Here is a 17,871-nt window from a genome sequence, read left to right as displayed (position 1 = left end):
CATCATTCCTGGCTCGAGTTGGCCTATCAATATGTTAGTATAAGTACAGATCATCCATTCTATCTAAAAATTGCTGCTCATACAATGAAGTGGATGAAGTTGAGACCATACTGACAATATATGACGTACAATAGTACAACAGAAGAAAAATATTTAATAAACCAAAAACCAAACGAGGGTGGTTTTTAACCAGTGAATAAAACAAAACGATAAGAAAGATATTTCAGCAAAGAGCATCACCATGCTCTTCTTAGTGCAAAAGGAAGATAAACTACCGTTTTGAAGTTACCAAACACTTGAGTAACTTCAAAGGTTATCTTTTTCTATGGCACTGAGGATGGCTTGGCAGAGGTGCTTGACCCAGCTTTGCCTTTTTTTTTCTCTTGTTTTCTGTGCCTTTTGTCAAATTAACATTTTCTAAGTTTAGGGAGACTTATTCTCCTCCCCTGAAAAAACACTATAAGGAAATATATAAATGAAAACCAAGGAAAACTTATTTGTAAGTATCCTTAAAACATTTGATTTCTAGAAATTCCACTAAGTAGGCTACTTTACTACAGGGGCTAAAATCAAGAAATAAACTGATTTTTTATTTTCTTTGTCTTCTGCCTGCTTCTATTTACTGGTAAGTGTTAAAAAGTTCCTTGGGGAATAGCAAGAATTTCTAGACCTTCACAACACTAGGTGGCTAAAAAAAAATTAAGGCCTTGATTAGCTTCAGTATGAATAAAGTGAACAGGTCATTCCATCACAGCATGCATTCAAATAATTCATATCTTTGAGTAGCATCAGGGCAACTGTTCATGGGAGGGGCCTGTCAAAAAAAAGAAACACTAAGGGTTTTACAAACAAATGTTTCACATATTTTAATGAATACTTTTTTGCAAACTTTCCCAAGGGATGTGCTTTAGACCAATCTAGAGCTCACATTTCATATGTGCAGGCACACATCTCATGTTAATAATCTGCTCTCAACTGCATACAAGCATGGACTGACAGATGGTTGCTCTTCTTCAATCTATCATCATTTATTTTGGCCACAATAGCATACATGATCAACAGTCAGACATCATCTTTCACACCAGTTTCAGTCTGTACTAGCAGCAAAGATATGGGAGTCATTGAGACAACACTTTTAAGTTTCAGAGACTTCAGAACTAGCAGTATCCAAGAGCAAAGCCTTGGACTTCTTAAAAGCACCTTTATCAGCTGATCCAATAGAATCTTTCTGAAACTATATATAAGGGATTGTGAAACCAGACCTGGATTTTGGAACCCATATTCCCAGTCGATTCTACAAAAATAACCTATGGATAATTGAAGAAGTACAGAAATTGGTCATAAAAGCCATTTCTGGACTTGGTATGAAACCATGCACTATGAGGTTACATGACCTTCAACTATCTCTGAATTTCTAATGCAAGTGCAGTGACATGCCACTAACATACAAGTAAACAGAGGGTCACTCAAAGAAGCTCCATAAACCCTCTTGTCACCCATAGAGTCAGGCAAGAATTTTTCAACCAAAGAATTATGCATGATTGGAATAAACTGAGTGAGGAGATAGTGACCTCTGTATCAGCTGGGGTGTTCAAAAGAAAACAACAAATAATGTGAAACTAACCTTTAAAAAAAAGATGAGGTCACTCAACCTTTGTGTTTTGATTATAATACTAGAAATCAAGACCATAGCTAGGAGGATGATGCCATTTGTATTAGATTGTATTTCTTCAAATCCATTTCACTGGGCTGTTAACAGAGTAACTAACTAACCTTTGTTTGTGTTAAACAACTTGTGCCATTTAATAATGGAGCCAACCTGATTCAGAAAAGGACTTTATTTTGCTCTGAAGCATAAACTAAGGTAATATACCCATTTTGTCCCACCACCTAGGATATGATATGATTTGACACAGACATAGACTCAATATAAATTGAGAAAAATAGGAAATTCAAGAACATATCCAAGTGCCATGGAAATATGACTCTACAAAGGAAAAAAAATATAATAAAACATTCTCTTTTGCCATGATACAAAAATAAAAATTCAGCAGCTTTGACAGGATTGAACTCTGAGTTTACAACCATTGGTGGTCAATTACTATTTGGATGTCCCCAGCATAGCAAAGATGGCTTTGCAGTTTAATTTCATTCTGATTTTGTCATCACAGCAGAACAGAAGCTAGAAAATAGCAAGGCAGATAAGAGTCAAGTAAAAGGATGCAACATTCTCCATCAAGTATCTAAAAAAGCATTACTTGTGCTTTCCTTTTTGCTGTCAAATATCCTATATGGAGGTATGGGTGTAAAGGAAAAATGAAACCAAGGGGGCATTTTGGTCACAACATTCACAAGCTTTGACAATGCCTTTAGCATATTATCCAGTAGCAGTTTCTACAAGAATCAGTATGAATTATTCTATACATACTTGCATATGACACATTAGCTAACTACTCAACAATCACAACTGTCCAAAACATACCATAAAATTTGTGAAATAGTTGGTTTAAATCAACGCAGTCAATACATACACATCATCAAATTAGTAAACTAGTGTGCTATCAACATTTAGCCTGCTTACACAAAGGAGCTTAAATTATTCAACTAGTTGGCAAAAATCAAGGTAGCATACACTGATTAGCTATTACGTTTTCACACATATATATGCAGGCAAACAAAAATAGCCAACTGGTTACCTAGAGTTAAAGCATTATATATGCAGGCATTGTGAAATTACTGAACTTGTTGGTTATCAAAAAATTCCTTATACATTCTGATATATTATATAACTAGTATTAGATCCAATTGAATGGCCTCTAGGTTCCTTTTCCCTCTTCTTGCTATCCTTTGTCCTCATCATAGACAAAATTTGCAGGTTGTTTTTACCTCTAGCTCCAAAAATACTCCATCTTTATAAGCTTTTCCCCAATAAAATTTTGGGAAAACAATTGAAGTTCAATTTTTGAATAACTGGGGCATTTGTGTGTGTGAGTGTGTGTGTGTGTGTTTTTTTTTTTTTTTTTTTTTTTTTTCAAGAATATTATTCATGAGTAAATCTACATTCCATTTTAAGCTAAGAGCATGTTCTATTCAAGTGCACTTATGACCCATTTCAATGTTGTATTTCTCAGGTCAACATTGCAGCTGACCTTGCAGAGCCTGTCCCACCAGTTTGAAGGAAAATATATAGATGGAAAACAGATTAGATGTATATAAAATGAGTACATAAGAGGATTAAAAAAATAAAAAAAAAATAAAGAGAAACATTTCATTAGGCCAAGCCAATAAGATGATTCATGGGAGTAAATATTTATGTACAAATGAGTTTTGATAGCCAACCACTTTAGGTAATTTTATAATTTCTACATACTGAATGTTCTTTTTCTTAATTTTAGCTTTTAAATCTTAATTTTAACCAACCAGTTGACAACTTTGCTCTAGGCTGAACAAAAGTTGCATATATAGGTGAAACTCAAAGCAAACAAGACCAGCTGGCTAATTTCACAATGTATCAATACCAGTTATCACTATGAGTTGGCTTTCTGTATACACTCAAGTCAAACCTAGAGTAGATTGTGTTTACTTTGACCAGCAAGACCCAGATATTAAGTTCACCATTGAACTTGAAAATAACCACAATTTATCCTTGTTAGATGTTCTCATTACAAAACAAGAAACTAAGTTTCTTGATGTTCAAGATGTTCTGATAGGCAATAGATACCCCCAAAATGTCATTGAGAAGGTTATTTCCAGGAGAAAGACGAGTGGAAAAACCAAGAGCTCTGCCCCTAAGATTGAAGAAGATAAATCCTTTTTTCATTACCTTATATTAAGGGCATTACTGACATTTTAAATTCCTAATTCACAAAGCTTGGCTTTAAGGTGGATTTTACTTCTGGAAGGACTATCTCTTCCTTCTTGAACAAAGGCAAGGACAAGATTAACTCAGATCTACCAAGGGTATATGAGATTCCTTGCAGCTGTGGTGATACCTATATGGGTCACACCATGAGACCTCTACATCACTGATTAAAGGAACATGCTGATTCCATTGATGCCTGCCTCAAAAAGACAAAGCTAAAGGAGGAAGATAGTTTTTCTGCATTGACCCATCATATTTTTGAAAACACTTCTCACTCCATTAAGTTTGACCAGGCCCAACTTATTGCTATTGTTCCACAAGTCTTAAAGCAGAAAATCAGAGAAGCTCTGGAAATAGCTAAAAATAAACCAGCCCTCAATAAAGACAATGGTGAGTTTCACATTAGCAAAATTTGGGAACCCATCACCCATAGACTGAAAACTCACAAAAAACTCCACCCCTCTCTTACAGGCCCAACCTCTCTAAGATCTACTAGGATAGCAGCCATCAATGACTCTACCAGAATTTGGGCCATGTCACAACAATAATTTCAGGTTCAGCTTATTATTAGTGTTGTTCATTGTTCTTAGTTTTGTTTATTTAGTGATTTTATTTTCTGGCAAGAGTTTTGAATTTGAACCTAATGATGACAGGCACAGGTCTTGTCAAAATTATTGTTTGGAAAAAAAAACCAATCACCTGACATCCATAGCTTAGGTAAGCTTATTACCATCTATCATTATTATCTTGAAAATGACCAAAATATTTCCAGTTTTTGGGGTACAAAAAAAGGCTTAAAACATTTGTTGCACACTACCTCTTTCATTATAAATCCATTTTTTAATATTATATAGTCTACAAGCATTGATTTTCCATAATTAAGTTGGATAAATAAATTTTACAATATTATGTAGTTTTCTTCTTCCCTGATACCAAATGTTCAATTAAAGTATGTGTGTTTGATAAAATATCAAAAATATTAAGGCTGATGGAAGAAGGTGAAGAATGGTTAGGTTAATTTATGCTATTTTAACCCTTTTTTATACCCAAGAACTACAAATATTTTTTTCATTTTCAAGGGCAAAAAGGGGCTTCAATTTGAATTTGTAATAGAAGTGGTTATTTCATTTGTAAAGCACTTAAAAAAGGCATCAAGTGCTTTATTTGTAAGTCAATAATATGAACAACAAAAATTTACCATTCTGGATACATGTTTGCACATTAGGGGGGTAGGGGTATATACTCTGTAAATATAGCCTATAAGTTCTAAGAAATTCATGAATTTCTTAGAAAAACTGGTAAAACAAGGAAAGAAGAGGAGATAAAGGTTCTCCCCTGAGCAAAATATGTTAACTATGATTATTTGGCATATTATGGAGTAAGAATTGTTTTCTTAACATGTATCCTTATGTCCAACTGGGCTCCTAGACTTAAAATACTGGGTGGCTGGTTGGGTAATTTAAAGGTTTGTATTTAGCCTATTTAAACTGTCAAATTAGCTATCTGGTGGTATCCTGTTTTATAATTTTTGATGAGCATTTTAGTAAAAAGGTGTCACTTCAAGGATCCTTTCAAAGAATCAAATTACAATTTTGGTAATGTTGCCAAGTTATAGCTGTTTGTATCCTATTTGTGGTATTGCACCTCTGGTTCTCTCCCCCTGATAGGTCAAGTTCTGGATATATTAATAAATAATGGTAAAATTCTAGTTAATTGACTTCTTGCTATCTCAGAAAGGGTTTAGGCTAGGAAAATGAAACTTTCAGGGATGGGTCTGCAGGCTAAAGTATGCCCTGAGAAGGTATTTTGAAGCAACTACCTCCACTCCTTCTCCTTCTTGGGGCCATGACTTTTGATGACCTTTAAAAGTATGTGTGTTATAAAATTGAAACCTTGCAAAATATATTTTCTGCTTAATTGAAGTACAACAAAATTGTTTTCAGCTTCATAACTTGGCTCAATTCCATTTTATAAGGTTTTAAAGATATGCAAATAGGCCTACATTTCCTAAATTTTGAAAAAAAAACATTGATATGGCTCAAAATTCAACTCAAATAACAGGAAGTGCATTTTAGAACTAAAGGTAGAGAAATTCAACTAGCCTAGTAACTAAAAATTAAGGTAAAATGTTGTTTTGTCAAAATTTCAATAGGTATAGACCTGTCATGTAGACAAATTTCAGGGCCCTCTAGAGGGAGAAGGAGTAGAGGTGGGTACTTTAAAGTACCTTCCCAGGATATACATTAACCTGTAGACCCATCCCTGAAAGTTTCATTTTCCTAACCTAAACCCTTTCCAAGATAGCAAGAAGTCAATTAACTAGAATTTTACCAAGACAATTAGCAAAAATTGGTTATCTGGGCATTGAAAGGTAGACCTAGGCCTACCATAAATAATAAATTCTATAGGCATTGATTAGCCTACATTACAAAAACAAAGCAATAGCCTCTTATTTTTCAGAATTCATATAGTCTAGGCAGCCTATAGACCTCATCTAAACCTGTCAAACATATGACCTTCTAAGCCTACAGCAAAAAAAGGATAGGGTGAAATCGTAGTTTATTGATGTTTGGATATCTTGGAAAGGGGTTTGGTTAGGAGAATGAAAATTTCAGGGATGGGTCTACAGGCTAAAGTTTATCCTGGGAAGGTATTTTAAAGTACCCACGTCCACTCCTTCTCCCTCTAGAGAGCCCTGAAATTTGCCTACATGACAGGTCTATTACCTATTGAAATTTTGATAAAACACCATTTTGCCTTAATTTTCAGTTAACAGTTGCTTTTATCTGCCTTTAGTTCTGAAATGCAATTCCTGTTATTTGAGTAGAATTCTGAGTCATATCAATTTTTTTTCAAAATTTATGAAAATTTATTTGTATATCTTTAAGACCTTACAAAGTTGTGAAGCTAAAAACAATTTGTATTGTACTTTATTCAAACAGAAGATCTATTTTGAAAGGTTTCAGTTTTATAACACACATATTTTTGAAGGTCATCAATTCACTTTATATGAAAGCCAGTTATACTGTTTGCTGTAATCTTATTGAGCCTTAATTACACAGCCTAGTAGGTTATTTACCTCTGGGGAACAGTTTATAAATAAATCCACAAATTATTCCCACATAGGCTATTTTCAGTTAAATCCACATGAAACATAGCCTACATAAAAAGTAGAAAAACAAAATCCTTCTCACCAAGCCATGGACATTCTCACCAAGCTGTTAACAAGGAAACGACGAAGAAGATAAAAAGACTACCTACAGACAAGAACGGGATCAGTTAGTTTCTGAATGTTGTAGAAAAATCAAAGAAAAATACACTTAGGTCTCTAGCCTCCTCGAAGATTTTTAAATTCAGGAAGTGGATGAAAACACGTGCGTTTATATTCTTTTTCTTCAAAGTATCATTAGGTAGCCTTCGTATCGCTGTTCAATGTCCCTGGAAATATTTGATTACGACTGCGTATGCGCTAAAATTCTCCAAGGCGTTCAAAACATCGCGCTGAGAAATTTCCGTTCAGCACATGATCTCGCAGGCTTCAGAAAATTTTAACGAACATTTTATCCGCAAAATGATTGATAAGAAATACCAACATTTCGTTACGTTTTTAACACAACGAACCATGCGGGATCCAAAAGCTTCTCTAACCGTCTTTAGCCTTTTCAGAAAAAGTTGGCCGAGCAAAAATAGGTTTTTATTCACCAGATTTGACTTTTTTAGAAAAGCCCATTCAATGCAACTGCCTTCCTTATTAGCCTTAACAGAGACTAGAACGACCTGAAAACGTACAAAAGCTAGACGACTGCACTTGAAAAACCTATCCAAAGAGCATGGTTAACCAATATCGATCATCCATATTCTTTAAGCCAATCTTTAAGACACTTATTCTCGAAAACTATCCAACTTTTTGTAACTACTGTCACCGATTGCAGTCAGTATGTATTCACGGTAACTACGCAGGCAGAAAGGGCTTAAGATACTTATGGGTTTTCGAAATTGGGACAAAGTAGTGCTCGGGGTATTTGAATGGTCTTTATTTTGAATTTTTTGAAAATATCCAGAACTAACGAAGGAAAATCTGCAAAAGTGTTTTCATGTCAACTGCCGTATTTTCAGGGTCCAAACCTACCCATGATATTAGGAGCTGGGTCAAGCACTCTAAAATAATTTACGGATATATATTTTATTAAGTATCAGGACTATATAAATTGAACATAAGCATATGACATCAAGTTTCTTATGCCTGAAAAAGAGAGAAGTTAAAGAGAACTTTTAATGTTACATATGGTCTGGATGATTGTAAGTGGCGTTTGTTGATTCTATTGATGATTGATGAAAATAGTTGAAATTTTCTCCTTCACCAATCGGCTTGAAACTTATAAGTCACATAAACACAACCAAGAGAACCTATGTGAAGACAGAAAATACTGAATATTGATTTGACTTTTTTTTTATTTGCACCATCCAAGATTATTTTTAAGACAACGAAACAAAGCTCTTTATAATGACCAAGATATGTGTTTATCTTAACTCACTATCAATTACAACCAAATTAAACATTTAAAAAATTCTTTTTTTTTAATTTAATGAAGTAAGATGGATGGTCTAATCAACAGTTTCTGTAGAGCTGTTTCCGTCAAATGGAACATCAAGACTATACTCATTTTAATATGTATGATCAAAACCTTCTTTCCCTCCTCTCTAAATTTTATAGTAAAAATATTGGCAAAATATAATTGCGCAGAAGTTCTATTACAACACTAAGCCCAATGGCTCTTGCGTTTCCCTGAGAAATTTTTTATTCATTTTTTTTTTTACAATTAGGGCTGAACAGCAGAGTTTAACTTTGGTTCTTTTCTGTATTTCATTTAGGCATGCATTATTGGTTACCGGGTTCAATACCACTTGGCCAACTGAAGGTAAAGAAGGAAGATGAAGAAGCGCCTTTACTCTTCCGTTGCCAAGACGCATCACTGATTTTAGTACTCATCGGTAAACACTAGTGGTATTAATATTTGTGACGTAACAGTAGAAGCAAAAATGTTGTCCCTTCTCTTACACTTTTTTTTACAGCGCCTTTCTCCCTTGCTCTTTACCCACTTTAGCCTCTTCCTAGCTAATTTACCTGCAATGGGTTTCCATCCCAAAATAGCATAACATTTGTAGGCATGAATACATAATGATTCTGAGGTAATAGACTTGAGATTTTTTACAGGATTTTGACTCTTGTTGATAGAAGAGTATTACCAAGTGCTGAAAACCATGTTGTGACCCAAATCGGCTCTAAGTTGCACAAATCCAGGGACTTCTTGCTGTACAGTTCTAAGCCAACTTAAACGCTATGGTGTAGACCTAAGAATATCCGTTGGTCTCCTTCATGTATTAGTTCTCGTACCATTGCTTTTCCTGAGGTCAAAATAATTTCAATGATTTAAAGTACATGAAAATTGCAACTTTGAATGTTACAACGTTAAAAAACAACTATTTTGTCTGCATTTTCACTTAACAAATTCAGACGCTTCAAACTGGCCTTATTAGGTGTTTCAGAAACTCAAATTTCAGAGGTAGTAAACATGAAATTAGGTGATATAAATTTTTTTACTCAGACAGGAAGGGTGGAGTACATAGACAAGGAGTAGTACTCATGATGCATAAGGAAGCAGACAAATCCTGTTCAGGCTGGGGAGCTATATACAATAAAATACAAATTGCTCATTTATGACTAAAAAGTGCAGGATATCAGTCATAGTAATATATGCCCTTGTAGAGTCAACTGACAAGAGATAGTAGTGACTCCAATAAAATTTGCTTACAGTTACAGGAACAAATAGAAAGAACCCAAGGTAGAAATATACTGTTTTATTTAGTGATTTTAACGCCAAGGTCAGTAGAAATAGGGACAAATACTATCCTAGCCTAGGTAAATTTGTTGTAGGAAAAGGAAACAGTAATGGCTACAGACTGCTGCAATTTTGTAGGTATAACAATCTAGTCTTTACCAATTCAGTCTTTGGTCATAAAATGGCCTATAAGTTAAGATGGTATTTACATGACGGTAAGACAGCTAACTTTATTGATTATTTTATTGTAAACTGAAGGCTGAGTGTATCAATACAAGATACTAGGGTATATACGAGTGCTGTTATTGATGTTACGAGTAAAGATCACCATCTAGTAGTGTCTAAGGTTAATCTAAAGCTGAAAAATCGGAAGGGCAACTATCTTCCCGGAACCCATGACGTTGGTAGACTCCAGGAAGAGATTCTAAGAGAAACTTTCCAGGAACAGTTGAGCACTAAACTGGAGAGTTTAAAATTTGAAAATGTTGAAGATGGATGAAATAATTCTAGAAAAGTAATTTGTGGTGTTACTGATAATGTCTTACGGAAAAAAGTTAGGAATGCAGCGAGAAATATAAATAAAAAGGCATTGTATTTAATAGAGAGGAGGAGGGGCTTGAACAGAAATTATCTGAGCCATAGATCATATGAAAATAAGAGGAATGTAAAGGAAGTGGAGAAAACAATAAAATATGAACTAAGGAGGTGTGGAGTGGAGGCCATGGATAAAATTGCCGAAGATTTGGAAGATGCAGCTAAAAAGATGAAGAAGTAAAATACTATGCGGGCATGTTAATAAATTGAGAGGAGTAGTCAATCTGTACTTGTTCCAGTTAAAGATAGAAACGGAGACACAATTATTGATAAAGAAAAAAATAAAGAGAGGTGGGCAGAACATTTTGAAAATGTGCTATAGAGGTACAGGAAAAGATATAGAGGAGAATTAAAAAGTCTTCGACACCTTGGATGTGAAGGAAGATTTATTTTGTGAGGAAGAATTAGTGACAGTACTAAGAGGATTAAAAAATAAATAAGGCCATGGCGTTGATAGTGTGGTAAATGAATTTCTTAAATATGGTGGCAATGATGTAAAAAATAAGTTATTAAAGATTATGAATATGGTTTTTGAAAAAGGGCAAGTACCTAGCGTTGTAGGAAAATCCTAATTAAGCCCCTGTATGAAAAAGGTGACAAGAGTGTAGGAATTATATAGGCAAATTAAATAAAAAAAACAAGTTTTTTCAACTGAAAGTAAGGAGTGACATCAAAACTTAAAACGCACAGAAATTACTTCGTATATGAAAGAGGCTGCTTCCTCATCAACGCCCCGCTCTTTACGCTAAAGTTTGACTCTTTCTCTCAATTCTTCTTTTTAAAACAGTAAAAAACTTTAGCGTAAAGAGCGAGCGTTGATGAGGAAGCAGCCTCTCATATACGAAGTAATTTCTGTGCGTTTTAAGTTTTGATGTCACTCCTTACTTTCAGTTGAAAAAACTTGTTTTTTTTATTTAATTTCTGAACGTTTTTGAATCAATGCATGTTTTGATTTTGGCTCTCCGCAGAGGAATAATCAAAACGAAATTTGCATATTTTTTTTTTTGGCTCAATGGCTTTCTCATAATTTTGATCGAATGATTTTGAGAAAAAAAGAGCGGGGGACGAAACCTAGTTGACCCCCGATTTTTTGGTTAATTAAAAAGGCAACTAGAACTTTTAATTTTTTACGAATCTTTTTATTGGTAATAGATTTACGTAACTTATAAATTAGCTTACGTAAAGAACTTTTGTATTCTCATGTTTTTATTACATATATGAGGGGATTCGCCCCATCGTCAGTACCTCGCTCTTTACACTAAAGCTTAAATTTTATCCCAATTCATTAAGAATGACCCCCTGAATCACAAAAGCCGTAGAATAAGTAGTTGAAATTACCGAAAATACTTTAGCGTAAAGAGCCAGGTATTAGAAGGAGGTGAGCCCCTCATATGGGTAATAATTTCTGTTTGTTTTAAGTTTTATTGCTGTTCCTTACTTCCAGCTGAAAAAGCTTTTTTACTTTTATTTTTTAATTGTTTTTTTTTTAAATAATGCTAGTAAATCCTGCTCTCCCTTCATGGAAATTTTCTTCTCCCATTACAAATTCTCGAAGGAAAGTTCCCCCAGCATATCCCCCTCTTCTCAACCCCTCCCCCAAACCAAAAAAATCCTCCTGAAAACACCTGTATACTTCCCAATAACCATTACTATATGTAAGCACAGGTCAAAGTTTGTAACTTGTTGTCCCTCCCACGGGGACTGTGGGGGAGTAAGTCGTCCCCAAAGACATAGTTATAAGGTTTTTCGACTACGCTGAATAAAATGGCTATCTCAGAATTTTGATCCGTTGACTTTGGGAAAATAATTAGCGTGGGAGGGGGCCTAGGTGCCCTCCAATTTTTTTGGTCACTTAAAAAGGGCACTAGAACTTTTCATTTCCGTTAGAATGAGCCCTCTTGCAACATTCTAGGACAACTGGGTCGATAAGATCACCCCTGGGGAAAAAAAACAAAAAAACAAATAAACACGCATCCGTGATCTGCCTTCTGGCAAAAAATGCAAAATTCCACATTTTTGTAGATAGGAGCTCGAAACTTCTACAGTAGGGTTCTCTGATACGCTGAATCTGATGGTGTGATCGTTAATATTCTATGACTTTTAGGGGGCGTTTCCCCCTATTTTCTAAAATAACACAAATTTTCTCAGGCTCGTAACTTTTGGTGGGTAAGACTAAACTTGATGAAACTTATATATTTCAAACCAGCATTAAAATGCGATTCTTTTGATGTAGCTATTGGTATCAAAATTCCATTTTTTAGAGTTTTGGTTACTATTGAGCCGGGTCGCTCCTTACTACAGTTCGTTACCACGAACTGTTTGATAGACTGGTTTCTGTTGGAAGCAAATTTCATAGTATTAGCATACATTTTAGACTTGGAGACGCTGTAGACAAAGTTTTAAGAGAAGAAAAGTGCGGTTTTAGCAAGAGTGGAGGATGTGTTGACCAAAAACTTTTAGGTTAATTATTGAAAAGTGCCTTGGTCTTCGAACACCTTTAGTAGTCAGTTTTATTGATTACGAGCAAGCGTTCAATTCAGCTGATAGAAGAGCCTTAACAAAGGTCTTATTCTTGTATGCCATAGTGATTAATGGTAATAGTGATGAGTGATTAATGCTATATGCGAGAATAACACTGCTGCAGTTAAGGTAGAAAATGAGGTTCGTAGCGGAATTTGTACTAAATCAGGAGTTAAGCAGGTATGTGTTCTATTTCCATTTATATGGGCCATTTTGATAGACTTTGTCTTAAGGAGCACGGAAAAGGCAATGGGAGAACACGGAATCAAATGGGAAAGAAGAACATTCCTGGACTTAGATTATGCTGATGACTTACACGTCCTAAATAAAAGAGTGAGCAAAATGATGAACTTCTAGAGGTTTTGCGAGTTACCCTTAACTCGAATTTTAGAACTTTAGAATTTTATTCAAGCATTTTATACATTATTTATTCAAGCATATTTAACAGGAATAAATATAATTTCAGTTCACCTACTAGTCTGACAGGATTAAACAACACCAGAATTAAACAGGTTATGGGCTTGCCTTCAACCTTTAAATATGCTGTTTACACAGCTTTTACAAGCACAGCCGACTTCCGGAAACCTTGGTACAGCATGGCGAACCTCCTCCGGGTATTGCGCCCGAACGTGGGAGTTCGCCATCCCGCGAAAAAAAAAATATAACAGCAAACCGATGACAATGACACGTTCAGAAGCTGCCAAAAGACAGGCAAATAATAAGAGAATATAACGTGAATTTACGGATTTTCTAGTAATCGTAATTAGACGTAGGCCTTCAGACAAAAATTGAACAAAATTCTAGATTAAATCATCAAAAAACGTGACCTAATCTGATATTTTTGGTAAAAGTATTAATCAAGGCCAGACATTTTAAAAACATACACTATCATCTGTCAGAGCTTTTGTAATCCCCTAGAAGTCCCCATATGTTTTTACATTATATTTTATAGAATTTGCTTTAGCTAAACGTGGGCTGGTCTCCCCTATACCAATCTTGATATTTGATTTTGCCCAACAGTAAACTTTTGAATTGATTCCCTAGAACAAGAAGCTGTTATTTAACTGCAATGTAATTTGTGTCAAATCTCTTTCATGGTGTTTATGTTTTTTGGAAATTGAAAGTAAGATAGTGGGTCTATTATACTATAGCATTGCGGGAAGAGTAGAACATAGAAAATGCCAAAGGCCGAGTTTTAGCAAAATATAGAATGACTAGTTTATAGACCTATATTAAAAAGACCTCGGGACGCTTCTATAAGCCCCCCTCCCCTCCATAAAAAATAGGCTACTCCACTCTAGACAAGATGCTGCCTATGCCCATGGTTCAACACACCCCACAGCATTCTCTATTCCTGAGATACTGCAGACATGCCATTTTGACAACCAGAATGCAGATGGTGTCTTTTAATTTAGTTCAAGATCCCATTCAACATTTCCTAAAAATTTCAACTTAATACCTCAGCAGTTTCTGAGAGATTGCAGCTATGCCCAGTAAGAACTGGATTTAGTAACAACTAAAGGCTCATAGTGTCCTTAAGTTCAACATCCCCCTCAACAATATCTGAATATTTCAACTTGATGCCCTTCCTTAGCTTCTCTTGAAATATTGAAAATATGCCGTTTCGACAATCTGGATGCATAAAGTGTCTTTTGATTTTGTTAATGTCCCCTTACGATTCCTTGAAAAATCAAATTAATACCTGCAGACGTTCTTGAGATCAATATAAATACGCTCAAATATGCTCTTTTGACAACTTGGATATACCTGGAGTCTTTTGATTTACTGCAACATCCTCACGATATTCAATGAAATTTACAATTTAGTAACCTTGGCCATTTGTAAGACGTTGCAGATAAGACCTTATGACAACCTAGATGCACTATGCTATTTTGACAAGCAGGATGCCGTTAAACTCTTTTGATTTAGTGGAAGTGTTAGTTGCAATAGTAGAAGTTCTATTAGTAATTACAAGCATAGTCACTAAATCAGTAGCAGGGCTAATAGCAGCAGTCATAGTCGCAAGCAGCAGCAGCTTTGTAGTCACGAGTTGTGACCACGCAAGACAAAGCAAAGCGAAATCAATGTACGACAAAAACCCATACATGCGCTGAAAATAAAAGTGACAGCAAAGTTAACAAGAAATCAATGATACACAACTAAGTCAAGCATGGTAAAGCCAGTATAAGATGCACATTTCTACCAGGCAATTTCAGAAATATCCAAAACCGACACAAAAAAGAGAGGAAAGTGGAAGGTAAACAATAATCGGAAAACTAAAGCGAGGGGTTATACAGTATAAGAAGTGGTGATTATTAAAACCAAAAAGAGACGAAGGAACCATACTTATGGTTTATTCGTAACGGTTTTGATGGAATAAGTCTTCTTCCTCAATATTTTTTTTTTCATTTAGATGAAGAAACAGGAGCGATCTTACTTATTCAGCATTTTATTTTTCCGTATCAAAGAGAAAGCAGCAGAAAGGATGAAATAAACGATGGGATTATTTGTTTTTACTTCAAAGTATTCATTGTTAAAGCAAACTGACGTAAGTTAAATTCTAACATTTATTCGATAAGCAAAATTTAGTGAAAAGTTCACAGAAGTCTGCATAAAAACAAGTTTTGCGCTGCATTTCTGCTTGTGCAATGGCCATGAATTTAATCCACATGAAGATTGGATATATTTTGAACCTCTGACCATACAGACAGCTCTTTGCCAAATTTTGGTTATAATCAGGTGCAACAAGCCTACGTTTTTACCAAAAACCATTTGTGATGAAAACCAATATCCTAACCTGGAAGCCTTGTTTATGAGGCTCAATGTGTCATGTTTTCTCTGGAGGTGCATTTTATGACCTTTCAGTTATTCTGAGGGAAGGCTATCTTAAAATTTTAGCATATTGGCACAAAATAAAGTACGAGAGGAAATTGTTTGCTCCCTAATCAATTTTGGCGCTTAAAAGGATCATATATGACTTCAAATTTATGATTGAATGAGCTCCCTCCTAACTTTCTACGACATCTCCTTCTATGTAGAAATTTACCAGATGAAAAAGCATCATGAATAAAAGGAATATACCTTCCTATTAACGAGGAAAAGTAGAATAAGTGATCCGGATCCTGTATCGGCTTACTTTTAAGATATGATCTAGTCAAATCTTCATAATTAGAACAAAAAAAGGGTCCCTAAATACCTAATGTTCTTGCTCCGGCTAGATAACACAGGCTCTTTACTTACCTGACGCCACCATTCAACATAGTGAATCTGTGTGCTGAACACCTTCCGAAAAGTTAAACGCATTTTTTTTTGTCACGGAAAGTGTTTAATTTTGCCTGATGAACAGTAATTTCATTTGAAGCTCTAAAAGTACTTTGAAATATAATCGTTTTAACTTGTCATGGGTTAATCTACATAAAGAGTAAATCTAATTATGTTTGTAAATTAGTGCACAAAAGCATCAACTTAATGGAGAGTACTAGAAGTTTTCTCAGGGGAGGAGTTCGATACTCAACAAATTTTCCAGGTGCCGTTCTTCGGACCAGCCTAGGAGAATAAATATGTCCCCCTGAGGGTTCTCAAAAAATAAAATGTGGTTTCATTCTGTATTAATATGTTAATTTATTTTGACAGACACTTTGACTCGTAAAGTGTTTTCTCATCGATGCCCATTCATCAAAAACAGTTTTACAGAGGATGCTTTTAACCATATAGAAAACAACAATCTTGTCGCAACTTTTTTATAAAAATTTTATTCACTCAATACTATTATATTTTTTCCAGCGCTACCTTAAGAGATAGGAGAGCAGAAGTAAATCAAGGGCAAATTTCCCGAGATTTGTACAACACAGAGTTATCATGGCAAAAGTACTGTTTTCAAAATAAATTAACAGAAAAAACCCTGATGGTGGACAGTGGAATCATTCACAATTAGAATAAGTGAATTTACGGGCAAATATTGCAATGCTTTCACCTTTAAACACCCTGCTCTAAAAAATAAATGTTGGCAGTAGATTCTCATACACAACTATTAGAGATAATTGGTAATAGAATTGGAGACAATTGGTAATATGAGACAATTCTTAGGGATAACTTGGCACTGGACGCAACAGAATACAGACCAGTACAGGTGATCATTACCCCACCTATGTTTGAAAAAGAAGAAAAAAAGATACAGATTTTGGACAAGACCATTGCTGCAATTATGTGGTATTTTTGAACTTAGGTATATGCAATCTAGCTTGACAAATTAACAATTCAATGATACAATGGTGCAGACGGAAGAATTTAAAATAAATATAATATTTACTAGTCCTACAGTCTATCAAGTTTTGCTTCAATTTTTTTGCCTTAACTTTCGTCCAAAGAACAACGTAAATAATTGTTTTAAGTACATGCTAAACATTAACATCAGTTCTACTTCAGGCATGCATAATTTTCTACTCCCTTTCATTATCTTCCAATGTGTCAAAATTTTTCAGTCAAAGAACTGAAATAACCTCGGACTACCTGCTGATGCTTTTTGGCCGAAGACAACAACCCTACTAAAATTCTCCTTATTGATTTATCTTTGCCAATGAGAGAATAAACGTGCTGGTGCCCTAGATACGAAAAAACAGATTCAGCTTGTTTTTAATTAGTTTGGTCCCGGTGGCAACATTGTGCAGAAGCACCTTTAGAATAACCCAAGAGATTTTTACACCAGAGTATATTAGGTAAAAATGTAGACATGCTTAAAATCCCTTCATAAATACTCTCGCATACTCCTGGGGGAAAACGGGAGAAACATTATCTTATTTCAAACAGTAAAGAAAGTTTAATACTGAAGACCAGTCACGACTCTGGGCCTGGGCAGGGGGAGGAGGGCAGCTACCCCCAGTTTTTTCGACATTAAATTATTGTTTATCTTGTATTTTTACGCTCCTATTAAGATACTTAATTGACTAGAAATTGTCAGAGTTGTAATTTTGTATACCTTGTCCCCTCCCAGTTTATACAGCCTAAACCGTTGCATACGTGTAATTCGTAGCTTCATTTCTTTGACTTGTTAAGAGT

At 35.0% G+C, this 17,871-nt stretch overlaps 1 protein-coding gene across 10 annotated transcripts in view; it reads right to left on the bottom strand.

Annotated features, from left to right (window-relative positions):
• Window positions 1-7,264, bottom strand: part of LOC136026353 (tubulin monoglutamylase TTLL4-like) — a 64,042-nt gene extending 56,778 nt beyond the window's left edge. For 2 of the 10 annotated variants that reach the window (XM_065702873.1, XM_065702879.1), the window contains exon 1: window positions 7,181-7,264. The gene's annotated coding sequence lies outside the window, so the exon portion shown is untranslated. Of the gene's footprint in view, window positions 1-7,056 lie in introns of all 10 variants that reach the window. The other 8 variants (XM_065702872.1, XM_065702878.1, XM_065702876.1 and 5 more) reach the window with 6 other exon arrangements.
• Window positions 7,265-17,871: the final 10,607 nt, after the last annotated feature.

The sequence above is a fragment of the Artemia franciscana genome, chromosome 4 (assembly GCF_032884065.1).
Source record: "Artemia franciscana chromosome 4, ASM3288406v1, whole genome shotgun sequence".
In the NCBI taxonomy this organism is placed as follows: domain Eukaryota; kingdom Metazoa; phylum Arthropoda; class Branchiopoda; order Anostraca; family Artemiidae; genus Artemia; species Artemia franciscana.
The sequence above is the reverse complement of the archived record's forward strand: the minus strand, read 5'-3'. Positions and strand labels throughout refer to the sequence as shown.